This window comes from Magnolia sinica, chromosome 12 (genome assembly GCF_029962835.1).
Source record: "Magnolia sinica isolate HGM2019 chromosome 12, MsV1, whole genome shotgun sequence".
Taxonomy (NCBI): domain Eukaryota; kingdom Viridiplantae; phylum Streptophyta; class Magnoliopsida; order Magnoliales; family Magnoliaceae; genus Magnolia; species Magnolia sinica.
The window spans coordinates 24,983,595-24,998,452 of NC_080584.1; positions in this window are offsets into that span (position 1 = coordinate 24,983,595).

Sequence of the window (14,858 nt, forward strand, 5' to 3'; positions counted from 1 at the left end):
AATAATACATGACATTGTTAAAGATGATAGCAGTTTCATTGATGGCGACGTTGCAGACGATGAAGAGAAAATACTGATCGAATATGTAATAGTGAAGAAGAAATAGTCCTAAGCAATAGTGATACAGACGACGATTATTAAATTTACACATGATTTACATGTCATTTTTCAATTCAAATAATTTGATTATTATATGTATACATATTTTACAGGTTATGATTTATTCCTTTAATTGACTTGTTTATAATCCACATTTACAATTAAGTCAATTTTTTATCATGTCCTCCTCAAACCAGAGCGTAGCAAAAGCACGCAGCATACTTCATCAACTGTTATAGATGGATTTTTTGGCCCTATCTTCTTCTAGTAGGGCCAAAAAGATACACGGTCTGGTCAATAAGTGTAGGGAGGAATATATCGACGATGACTCAGATAAAAGATTATACAATCTCAAAGCAATTCCAGACCTGATGGAGGAATATAACTGCGAGAAACTTCGTATGGAAGATGCGGTTTTGTTCTTACACATCTGAATGGAATCTGAGAGACCAAATTTCTCTTATTGTGACTGGCATGTTGGCTGTAACAATGTCGAATGCTTCACACAGCTTAACATATACTTCTGCAGCATACGATAACTTACGTAGGGAGTACTTTGGATAGTTGATCCGAAGTTGTTTCATATTACAATGAAATACATGTATTTAATATAGAATAACAATATGTAATGGAATTTCTAAATTTTACTAGAATATTTACAGTTTTATTATATTCTACTTGCATTATAGTGTAATGGTCTAATCATATTTTAATCATCTCTCTATCCATAAGCACAAATTTATTCTACCATCAACACTACTTGTATAATATTTTAGTATAGTCCACTTACACCATAAAGTTTAATGTGTTTATTATATTGATGTTCATACACTAGTACTGATATTGTTTAAATTTATAAGTTCGTAATTCGCACATATTCAGTCATGGCACCAGGTGGGAGATTAGGTCATTCGCGCACTGGATCTATCCCTTCCACCCATGATGCGACGGAGACAGCATCGACATCACATACTTCATCACAGTCGTTTGAGCCCTTAATTGAGCATACATTGGGCACTACATGTAAGTTTAGACATATATTTATTTAATGACTTCTGTTTATATTTAGACTTACATATTTCTTTTACAACAGCATCGTCGACCAGTCGACGAGGACGTGGACCTACGCGTGGGTTCGTTTTAGAGTGACTTATGCATGAGGGTAGGGTGACGGTAGAGTTTCCACAGGAAGCCTTAGACCTATTAAGGACAATGCCAGGTTGTTTACGTTGGAGGTCAGTGTCCTATGCCGATCTCTGATCCCCGCCACCACCTCTCATTGGGCAGACGTGACAGATGATGTGTGGCAACTCATCCGTCAGCGCCTTCAGGTAAATTTTAGTAAATTAAATTTTCTTTTGTGAAAGTTCATTTACGGTTAAGTTATTTTCTTAATATGTTTATTGCATTAATTTATTATTTACGAAACTGCAGGATAAATTTTTCTTAAATTTAAGTGTTCCTTACATTTCCCATGCCATCGACAATATGGTCAGGAAGCGGTTCAAGGAGTACCACGGAGAGTTACACTAGCAATACAAGCGGTGTAGGACCCACGATGAGGCCGTACTGTCCACACTGTCGCACGTGACTATAGACGATTAGCAAATACTCTGCGAGAGATTTTCGTCTAAGACTTTTCAGGTAATATTTACATATATATGATATCTTAAGGCAATAATTAAATTCACAATTAATAACAATGCATTATGAATAATGTGTTCAAAAGAGGAGCAGAATAAATTCTACGAACAGGAAAAAGTTACAAGTGAACTACATAGATGGTTCAAAGTCATTTGTACGACATGTTAAGAAATTATTAGTGATTATTCAGTTGATATATTCTTTTTATGCATTTATATTAACTCTATTGTCTTTTCAATTGCGTAGCGAGATTCCATCACCAGCCAAGAGCCCGGACCAGTAGACTTCTACAGAGGGACTCACTATCGGCAAGCGACAGGATCTTAAGTTTATACTAAAGCCAGTGAGAATTAGGTAAAAATTCTTACATTGTAAAATTTAATAGTATTAAATTATAATAATGTCATTCGTTATGAAAATTCATATGTTTTCATTACAGGTGGTGATGGACACCATACGCAATCAGCCCACTCCCAATGGTAGTCAGTGGAGTGAGCCAGATATCCTGAGCAAGGTGCTTGGCACCCGTTCTAGATATTTACGTGGGCTTGGCCATGATGCCAAGCTCATGGCACCCGCTAGAGCTACCTCTAGCCAATCCATCGCTGGAGAGAGCACCCTATGCCGAGCTGATATCGTAGAGAGAAGTTAAGTAGCTACGGGTCATCGTCGATGAGATCAAAGAGCAAACGGAGAGGCAAAGGGAGAAGCAGAGGCATAGGGAGGAGGAGTAGAGGTGAAGAGAGGAGTAGGGTGGAGAGAGGAGGAGAGGAGGATCGAGGAGATGCAGTTGGAGCATGAGCAACGAATGCAAGAGATGTTTCAGGCTCTCACTGCACGCTTTACCACCGATGCCCCACCACCTCCGCCTTCATCTTTGTGATTTTTTTATTTTTTTTATGATTTATTTTATATACGAATGTTAAACTTATATGTATTTGTGCATGGATGAATGTGGGTTGTATGTGGATGTAGATAGGATTTTTTTATTTTATTTATGATTTATTTTATATAGGAGTGTTAAACTTATATGTATTTATGCGTGGATAAATGTGGGTTGTATGTGGATGTGGATAGGATTGTTTGTGTATGGATGGATGTGGTTTGTTTTTAGATGGATATAGTTTGTGTTTGGATGGATGTGGATGTAAATATGATGATTGTTTGTGTATGGATGGATGTGGTTTGTTTTTGGATGGATGTAGTTTGTGTTTGGATGGATGTGGATGTGAATATGATGAAAATGTATTGTAATAGGTGTATTTACAAGTGTATATCAAGAATATTTTTTTCCTAAATTTTGAAAATAAATGAAACTACGAAGAAATAGACTATTACCGACGAAATATTTCGTTGGTAATAGTAGGTTGAAAACTTATACCAACGAAATATTTCGTAGATACAAATTAATATAAAAATTTATACCAACGATCTATATATGAGATATACCGATGAATTATTTCATCGGTAATAGCAGGCTTATGCCGACGAACATACTTGTCAGTATTATTATTTTATCGATGAACTTACTCGTCGGTAATGTCATTTATCTGGGCTTATGCCGACGAACATACTCATCGGTATTATTGTTTTACCGACAAATGTACTCGTCAGTAATGTCATCTATCCATAGTTTTACCAATGAAGATATTCGTCGGTATAAACTGTGTTTACCGACGAAATATAATGTTTTTTCCTACCAAAAGTAACATGTTTGGCCGACGATTTTAGTCATTGGTATTTCTTATATCATTGCCAACGAAGTCATATTTCATCGAAAAAGCCTTCAGCCACAGTCTTATTGCGACGATCTCTGCGACGACATATTTTGTCGGTAATAATCATTACCGACGAAAAAAGATAAAATAACGACAAATTATGTCGTCGGTAAAAGAACAATTTCCTGTAGTGCCAACCAATTCCTCAACCTTCATATTATCAGTATCCTTCAATTCCTGAATAGCAGTAACCTTAGAATTAAACCTATCAGGAAGTGATCGCAATATTTTTGCACAAACCTTACTTTTAGGGATACTTTCACTAAGACCCCACATAGAGTTAACTATGTCATTCAATTTTGTATAGAAGTCCATAAATGACTTATTTTCTTCTATATGAATTTTCTCAAATTTGGTTGTGAAGATTTGGATCTTAGACTTTTTTAAAAATATTGATTCCTTCATAAGTCATTTCAAGTATATGACACGCTTGTTTTTCCACATCATACAAAATGATTCTTTTGAACTCATCTGGTGATAGAGCACAAGTTATAGCATTCAAGGCTTTATCATTTGCACTACTTTCACTTTTCTAAGTAATCGTCCATAAATTATAAGTGATTTTTCTCATGGACATGGTTTTATCCTCATCTACTACTTTTATTATAGGAGGGAACCATTGAGTTACAGTGGCTTGCACACTTTCATCAATGGATTTAAGGAAGATCCTCATCCTTGGTTTCTAATAAGAATAATTTGAACCATCAAAGGGAGGTGGCCTGAATATTGATAAACTCTCAAAATTTGACATCTCATAGCTATGGATCCAATTATAGGAGGTAAATCCCAAAAAGACCAACCTCGCTCTGATACCACTTGAAAGATGACTTACAGATGCCTTAGAGAGGGGGTAAATAGAACTAAACCAATTTCTAGTAATAAATTGTGGAAAATATATTCTCAATCACAAAAGGTATTAAAACCTTGATTCCAATTTATTCATAAGACAACCTTCACTTAAAACTTTAGGTAGCACAACCTTATTTCAAAACATCTTATAAATCAATCACCACAAATACCCAAACAATTATAGTGGTTCGATGTTCAACACACATCAACTCCACTCTCAAAATTACTACTCCACGTAATTTTAGCTTTCCACTATTTTCAAGGTTTTCACAGGATCACCTCAACAACCTCTTATAGTTCTTGTGATTTTTATAGGCTTACCATAACAAAATCTCTTAATGATTTTCATGGACTAACCACCAATCAACCCAATGAGATTTTCAGGCAATCTCAACAAACTCAAATAAAATAATAAAATGAAATAAATACTTATCTTCAGATGACGAAACATCGATGTGAAGATAGTTGATAAAGTCGAGGCTTTGATCAATGCAGCAATCTTCTTTCTTGGATGACGATATATCAGTGTATGCTCAACGAGAAAGGATCTAAGGATCTAAAGTTTCTCAAAGAATAAAAACCCTAACAGCTACAGATTCAATTCTCTATTCTCAAGTAGATTATTGCTTACTCTCTAATTGAAATTTAAATCTAATTTGAGAAAGGAAATTTAATAAGATAAAATAAAATAAGATTTACCACACAATTATCTTTGGAAGGACCTCAGTTTCTCTCTTTGCTTGAGAATATTTTATTGCACTTTTTCGTATCTAAAATAATGAGAGAATGTCTCTATCTATAGCCAAAGGATTTGAAACTTTGGTCAGCCTAAGAACAGCTTCAGCTAGCCGGATTTCAACGATATTGTTCCAACGGCTATTGAATTTTGCAGGATAAGATACATCGAAAATTCAGCTTGCCCGAGTAGAAATTTGGCTGACCGAATTAACTATTCATTAGCCGAATATAGGGCTTGACTGGTTGAATCCCCTTAAAATTTGAATCATTTCATTGCTAGAAACTTGACTCAAGACACCTTAGGGCTGGCCTGAGCCAAGTTCGGCTGGCCGAACTTGCAACAGAATTTTCTTTTCAATGTTGTTGTACACATGGCTGAGGCTGAGATTAGGGTGGCCGAACTAGAGTTTGGGCTAGCAAAACATCATAAAATTTACATAGCAAACTTTTGCATTTTAACATATAAGGGCCATGATAAAAACCTTTATCCTATGGTCATATCCTAGGCTCATTTTACCTGATGGTTGGCCTATATATTGATATTTCACTTGTAATCATACTGAATCTTCTATCCTTGTGATGTTGAGCCAATCTTCATGAAGTATCGTAGATGACTGAAGCGTGTTGAAGATCTAACCAACATTTTGTCTATGAAATTTGACAACTACATGTGTACTTTGACTACAAGAACTTATAGAATGGCTGTGGGGCTTTCCTGTTACATGTTAGGTGATTCTGTTAGCCATCTTGCCACGAAATCTAGTCCACACTAAACAATAAATGGATGGTTAATTCATGACTATCTTATCACATGCTTGGTTCTAACCAAGACCACAAATAGATTGTCACTTCACCGTCCATCTCGCTTTGGAGCCCAATTCTGACCGAGCAATTAATAGATTATCGAAAATCTGCCCTATAGTTAAGAGCTAAATATTGCATATTCATCCTTTTTTTTGCATTTTTTTCCATGCATTCAAATATTAATTGTTCTGATTAAATTGATTTTCAATGTAGAGAGGATATTTGAAGCCCGAGATAAATTTAAGCCTAAAAGAATAAAGTTAAAGCCCAAGAGAGATCTAGTGATGAAGAATTCAAGAATTCATGCCTAGAAGATCATGAAGAAGCAAGATTTCCAAGGAGAAAGAAGACTGAATATAAAGTGCAAATCAAATTGATGAAAAAAGTAATATTTTATCAATCGACAGATCATTCGATTCGATCGAACAACCTTTGATTTGACTACTTGATCAAAAATTCATATCAAGAAACTCTGGATTTCTTAGAAAGCTTGTTAGAATATTTTTGACACTTTCGATATATCAAAAGTGGAGTTCAATTGATTAATAAAATACATAAAGTTTAGATTTAGTTGCTCGACAGTTTTGGCAATTTTCGATTCAATCGACGATTGGAGTTCGATCGATCGAATGAGCTTCAATGATATTCGAAGGATTGAAGGGCTCAATCGACGGTGTGCATAAGTACGAAAGTTTATGAATTTCTAAATTTGATGTGAAATTTTTTATTTAATCAAGCTTCTAAACACATTTAGAGAACATCCTAGGGTTTAGAGAGAGAGAGAGAGAGAGAGAGAGAGAGAGAGAGAGAGAGTGTGTGTGTGTGTGTGTGTGTGTGTGTGTGTTAGGGTGAAGCTTCATCGGTGTATTCCTTTTTTAATTTCTTCTTCTGCTTCTAGTTTATTTTAAATTTTTTTTGTTTAAAGATTTTATGTATGTTTAGCTAATCTCTTAGCTAAGGCTAAAGGATGAACTTTTACTTAATTTACAATCTTTTAGTTTATTTAATTCAATACATTGGTTTGAATGATGATACTTAATTGAATTTATTTGAATTTTACTTTAAAAGCTTTTGAATTGTATAATCCTTGATCCATTATGAACTTTGGGTATATTAGATACTTGGAATTGTAATTAATTAGCTTTATTATAGAAGGTATTGATTTGTGAAATTCATTGGTATATTGTCGACTTTGGGCACAATAAATACTTGAAATTCCCTGCGATCAATTATTGGATGCTTCATGAGAGAATCATTCAATTGAAATTCATATCTTGTTGGTGAATTATCTAAATTAATTGTTTTATCTTCTGATTGGAATGAATCTTTACTCAATTCTAATTGAGTTATCGAAGTTAAATCGATAAACTAGTCATTGTGAATTGATTAGAAGTGTATCCCTCGATCCTTAGTTGCTTTTAATTATTGTTTTTACAATCCTAATTACTCCATTGGCTTACTTAATCCTGAATTAGCATAGTTCTAGTTATGCCCTTCCCAGTCTATATGAATCAACCTCGGATTCACCAAGTATATACTACTTCGCAGCCCTGCACTTGGGCCCTATTTGATTTTCCAATTATCGAGGTAATTGGCAGTAAAGAAGTCATTATTACTTTATACCTGTAAATGTAATGGTTGTCAGAGGATTATGACTCTCCTACCCTATATTTGTTTTACTCTTTTCAGTAGAATATGCAACAAATCAGTTACGGGTGTTTGGGCATCAGTCTTATGGTGTCCACCACCTCCTCTCTCATATGAATGCAAATCCTGTTTGGATACGACCCTGGATCATACTTAAACTGTATTTGTTGATCGTTCTGTGGATCATGAGACATAACAATGCTACTTGCACATACGCAAATTTAGGCTAACGATGTTATCACCTTTACACTCCCTACTGGATGCGACCATTTTTTGTCGGAATCATGTCACCATTTTTTGTTTGAATGGTGCATGTCACTGTTTCATGCATGTCATGCATCCATTTGTCCATATGTATTAGCAGAGAAATGAAGCGGATCTATATCTGAGAAAGTGAGGAATTTGAAAAAATTAACGTTGATCCAGGCCCCAAATAAATTATTTAAAAAAAAAAAAAAACATTTTCAATGTTGCGGTATGGATTACTAGTGTACATTCAATCACTATTGTTTCCCTATGGTCTGGTCCACCTCAGATTTACATTCGCCTCATTATGTTAATCAAGCCAAACACATATTGGGGATTTTAACAGAAGCAAATATGAACATCAAACCATACCTAAATCTTGTTCTTGACAAGGTAATGAGTTTTATAAAGAGATGCAAGATGCATGCCAATGATATTCATGGCAATAGGCTTGATTCTTCTCGAAGAACAGGCATAATACCCATGCCATCAATACAGGACAATTTAATCGTGGAAAGGTCAAATAGTAAGGTAAACAACTCTACAATTCCTGAAGATATATGTAATAATGAAGATCGGAGTCTACCTGTCGAGGATAATGGGTCCTTGATGTGGGGAGTCTGCAGGGTAATATTGATCAACCTGGTGTTGGATTGAAGAGGAAACTACGTTAGAAGCTAGGAATTTGAAGTCGTGTTGCAATACAGGAAATGAGATGGAAGAAGAAGAAGGTTCCATTGAATCTAAAAAAACCTACCTTCCAAGAAACCTTCCTATGTGCCACCAACCAAATAGCTCTGATACTGTCCCTGACTTTCGACCTTCGTAACAGATTAGAAAGTATAAGGAATGTGCATTTCAAATCTCTAAGCAGATTATACTAAAGGATAAATTTGTTGTTATATATGTGTCAAGCATAAGAATAATACTTGAATATAGTACCTTAGTAGAGTAAAACCATGCAACTCAGGCCTCGAAGTGAGTTTCAGTAGAAGATGTAGAACTCTAGCTTATGTAGTTGAAAAGTGAGGCACCGAGTACAATCGTGCCCCTGTGGACCACCAGTCGATAAAGATGGTCATATCTGCAAACGCTGCCATCCAGTCTTCTCCATTCGATTACATGCAGCGAAAAAGGGATTCAGCGCCACCTTTACATTCATTTCCCTCCTTTTTCTATGCTCATCAAATGTTAGTATTGAATGTGTATTTCAAATGCAGGAGAAAGTAATTATTACTCATTTACTTCCAAATGTCAATGATGAGGAAAACCAAATAGGCCCTTAGGGTTGTCCGAATATATCCATCGACCATCTCGTCATGAGGCCTGGTTTCTACTAATCAAGGAACAAACAACCATCCCACACATCGTGACCGTTCTACTATGAAGTTCAGTCCTGATTGGGCAACGAATACATTGTCATCCCTCAAGCCAATCATGAGTGTCATTATTGTAAAAATTATTAATAGAATAACACTTTCGGCTTATATATTTTTTCTTTATTTTATTGTTGAACTTCAGTAGCAATCACGCTAAAAGAAAAAATCTTTAAGTCGTAGACTCACGTCTATGGTCACAAGGCAAAAAGAACTCATTCTGAAGGTTTAGCCTTCTACCCTTTCACAATCGCCTGAACGAAGCACAATTTAGGTGGACAAGAGGAATCTGGATCATGTGTCCAGTCTCCAATGTATTCGTCTCGGTGTATGGGACACAAATAATTCAATCAACCCTTGAGTCAGGTGGACTCCGGCACGCCCGTGCATCATACACACACATGCATCTAATCTAGGCACTCACTCACGCGTGTGGCCTAGTTTAATTAAATTGAGCCAAAATATATCTGAACCAAGCATGATAGGTATTTCAACCCAGAGACTTGAATACAAGTATCTAGCCAATCTAATACTAAGATCCCATTCTCATGAATACCAATACTCATATGTATGATAGGGCATATCCATACCAACTTTCGTTGAACATAATGGTGGAGACTGTTGAGGGTCAAATATTGCATATTAGACCCCATTTATTATTTGGTTTTATGAACATGATAACGCTTAATGTTCTATTTTAATCACGTTTGGGTTGCAAGGTGAATTCAAGAGCTTATATTGAAAAGGATGCTAAAGCATGGATTTAACGCTCAAGAATCACTAAAGCTAGTGGACAGATCGACCATTAATAGTTTGAGGCCACCTGATCCCTGGATATGCTTCAATTTTGGACTCAACCCCTTAAGATTAAGTGAGAAATCAGATGAATGGAGTGGATTTTATTTAGTCAGTACGGTGGGCCCCACTTCGCGTGGCCGATGTACACAGCAGGAGTACTCCCGCTGTGTATTGGACCCACCAAAGCAGTTAACCATCATTGACCGGTGGCAGCACGCCCAAATTCAGAAAGTCAAATTTCCCGCTGCGAAATGTCCAAGCAGGGGCTTGCGAATGGTCTGGATGGGCCATGATCTTAAATCATCAGTCCGATCCGAACCGTCCATTAGATTCCAACGGTCCACCCGATCAGGATTAAACGAAAAGATTGTGAAAGGGCAGTGGGAATGGGTTCCACATATCTAAACATAAGATGGACGGCAGAAAAAAGATCCCACGGGCCACCACAAAGTTGATCTAAATCGCACTTTTTATGGCCGAGATTTCAAGGAGAATCCAATGGATGGAATGGATTTCTCCGCTAACACTGATCATGGGCCCACCAATCATCACAGCGCAAGAAGCATTGTGAAGGCTCTATTTTGCGAACGATTTACGCAACAACTGAAGATTGATTGGATTAATGGGGCCACGGACATTCACCTTGAGGGACCAGGGATTGTCCCACGATCAATCCAACCAGTCTAATGAAGCTGGGACGAAAGATAAATAGGGAGAGATGGATCCGCCATGCGAAGAGAATCGTTATTTCGACCAAGAACAAGCCGATCAGGGACAAAAAGATGACCCATTAAGGGATCATCCCACGACCAACACCTTGAACAAATTCAATGGAGGATGAGCTTCAAGAAAATCGGACTGAAATCATCTCAGCGGTGCAGTTGTGCACGCTGTTACGTAGTCAACAATGCAATGCCGACTCTCAAGAAGGACTGCTGAGTTCAGGCAGTCTATAAAACAAGTCTCGCCGACCATAGCTAAGGGGGGAATAGAGGAAAGAAAAAGAGGAGAAAGGAAGCGGGGAGCAAGCGTAGGAAGGCCATCTTCAAGAGTTTTTTTCTTTTCCCTTTCCTTAATTATTTTTTTATTACGATTTTCTTAAAGAGATTCTAGTTTAATCATGTCTATGGTTGGCTAAACCTCTCAGCTAGGGCTAAGAGATGAAGCTTGTAGCGTGATGAGATGTTTTCTATTGCTTGATTCATGTTTATATTGAACTTTCTTTGATTCTAGTTTGATTATAAGGAATACTTCTAGTTTTTAATGATTTGTTGTGACTTAAATTACAATAGATCAACAATAGCTTTAAGTATGTTCTTTTCATTATTAAGATTGTGAATTTAGGAAAACTTGTTCTTCACCATCATCCCCTGGGCATGGTTGGATGATGGAATCCTTCCTAACTCTCATAATTCGCTCAGATTGGTTGTGGATTGGTAAATTCTTTTGTTTCCTTTATCCCATTGGGCATGGTTTTGTGATGGAATCACTTCTAGTTCTCATATCTCTCATCCATTGAGATCTAGATCAAAGGAAGTTCAGATTTGATTTTTAATGAAATATCTTCCGATTGGATAAGATGGGACTCTGATTCCAGTTGTGTTCATGAATTAAGCATAGATCTCCCTGATCTCTACAAGTGGATCCTTAGGAACCCTAGTTTCCCACTTTTAAATTTCACAAGTTTTTTTAAGTTTTTCACAATTATTCTCTCACCTATTCTAAATTATGTTTTTATCTTCTTCTAGTTCTAGTTCTAGTTGTTCTCAGAAAACAAACGAAATTAGTCACTGTGGATTCGACCTCGGTCTCACCGAGATTATTACTACATCGCAGCCCTGCACTTGGGGTTGTGAACAAGTTTTTGGCGCCGTTGCTGGGGACTAACAGTTGCATTTTTCTAAGATTAGCTAGTTTTGGGATTAGTTTAAGATTAGGTTTTTATGCCTTCTAATTTTAGGATTAGATTTTTACTGTTTGATTGTAGAAACTAACCTAACTTTCCTGTTTTGTAGGAAGCTGATATAGACTTTCTAAATTGATAATCTCTTTCTAATTTTTCGGTTTTCTATTTCTAATTAAGGTTTATTTTCTGTTTTTAGAAACTTTCTAATTCTAGGATTTCTTTTGTTTTTAAAAACTAACTAATTTTGTTTTGTTTGCAGGATTTTAATTAGGAACTTATAATTTGGTAACTTCTTTCTAATTCCCTTTCTCTTTCTATTTTTTTATTTTTATTTCCTTTCTCTCTTTTAGGTTTAGGTCTGAATTTGAGGGCTAAGAGTGTTTCATACCCAAGTGAGTTCGTGATAACACTCGACATCTTTTGAGTGAAGGAGGATTGGTTGAGGGGTTATCTATCCATAACAGGATTAGACACCACTCAAGATCCTCAGAGTTAATTGAAGTGATGGCTGCAAATCAACTGGTAAATTAATAACTTCAACCTAGGGCTGAGGAAGTCCAGGATGAGAATGAGGTGCATCAAGCACCCTCGCCTCGTACCTTATGAGATTATTTACAACCGGTGGGGATGAGTACACCTTCATACATAGTTTTTCCAGAAAATACGGGACATGTGGATATCAAGCCAGGGGTAATTTAACTCCTTCCAAAATTCCATGGGCTTGAATCTGAAAATCCGTATCTACACCTAAAAGAGTTTAATGAGATTATAGCTACTCTATACTTTCCAAACATGTCCGATGACATGATCAGGCTGAAACTCTTTCCTTTTTCTTTAAAAGAGAAGACTAAGACGTGGTTGCATTCACTACGTCCTCGATCTATTAGTAGATGGAATGACATGACAAGGGAGTTCATAAAAAAAATTTCCCATACCATAAGACGAACACCCATAGAAAGTCGATCATGAACTTCACCCAAAAGGAATATGAAACAATCTTCCAATGTTGGGAGTGATTCAAGGATCTTGTCAGTTCATGGCCACAACACGATTTTGAAACGTGGCACATCACGAACTTTTTCTATGATGGACTGACATCTCCCATGCGCCAATTAGTTGAGACAATGCGTAATGGGGAATTTATGAATAAAAGTGTCGATGATGTGTGGGACTACTTTGATAAGCTTGCGGAAAACACACAATCATGGGACGTCTCCCCAAAATCAAACACCATGTCTAGGCTGACTCAATCCAAAGAGAGGGGAGGAATGTATCTCTTGAAAGAGGATGATGATATCAATGCTAAAGTGGTTAATCTCACCAGAAAACTCGAGACCATGGAATTAAAGAAGGATAAGGCTAAGGAAACTGTTTGCGGTATTTGTGCTTGCAACATTCACACAACTGAAAATTGTCCAACAATACATGCCTTTCAAGAGGTGTTGAATGAGTAATCCAATGTCATGAATAATTACCAAAGACCTTTCAATGGACTTACCTCCAATCCATACAATTCTAGTTGGAGAAATCATCCAAACTTCAATTGGAGGAATGGACAAATCGGGAATGGACAAATCGCTACCCCTCAAGGTTTCTTCAACCAAATTCCAAATTAAGAGAAACCTCAAGAGAATTCGATTCTAAAACATCTTTAAAAGCAAGAGCTTTTTAATCAGGGGATGCTACAAGCCTTTTAAGACCTTACAAAAGCCATACAAGGGCTTGACACAAGGAATACGATTGGGAATAAGGGGAGTCTTCCAGCTCAACTTCTTCCCAATCCAAAACCATAATATGAAGTTAGCGACCCGAGCTCTTCAAACCAAATGGAGCAAACTAAATCTATCACCACTCTTAGGAGTGGAAAGACCATTGACAAGACCATTCTGGTTAGGGCTGAAAAGCCTAAGGACCTGAAGAGGATAACAATGATAGACCTAGCATTGCTCCATAAGAATTAGAACCGAAACTTCAAGGCAAGCCAATTGCCCCATTTCCCCAATGGTTGGTTGCACCAAAACCTCTCTCTAACTCTCAGGACATTCTAAAGGTGTTGAAACAAGTGAAGTCAATATTCCTCTACTGGATGCGATTAAACAAATACCTTCATATGCCAAATTTCTGAAAGACTTGTGTATGACCAAAAGATGATAAAATATTCGAAAGAAAATCTTCTTAACTGAAAAAGTGAGTGTCATCCTAAAGCAAGATGTGCCATGGAAATTCAAATATCCCAGTAACCCAACCATACCTTGTGTAATTGAAAACTACTGAATTGAGCACGCACTTCTTCACTTAGGAGCAAGCATAAATCTGATTCCTTACTTGGTCTACAAATAGTTAGGTTTGGGTGAATTAAAACCCACCCTAACCAGATTACAACTTTCTAATCACTCAGTTCGTGTACCGAGAGGGATAATTGAGGATGTGTTGGTCCAGGTTGACAGATTCTACTACCTGGTAGATTTTATCGTCCTAGATACGGAACCCATCAATAACATGAGCACTCAAATTCTCGTCATTCTTAATCGCCCATTCATTGCCACTTCAAACGCAATCATTAATTGTAAGAATGGAGTCATGAGTATATCTTTCGGGAATATGACATTGGAGTTGAATATTTTTTTCAACACAGGCAAACGGTTAGAGGATGATGATGATTTCCACGACATTAACATGATTGACTCTTTCGTAGAAGATAGAATACTTTTGACCTTATCTTTTAACCCTCTATAGACGTTTCTGGCCGACTCCCATGATTTTGATGATAACATGATTAGGGAGACGGGTGTCATGCTTGATATTGTGCTAGTACTTGAAGTTAACCGGTGAAGGCCACAATTTAAAGAATTACCCCAAACTGATGTAATGCCTCTACCGTCTAACCTCAAGGCATCAAAGCTTGACCTAAAACCTTTGCCCTCTTATTTGAAATATGTCTATTCAGGTCAAGATGAGACATACCCGGTGGTG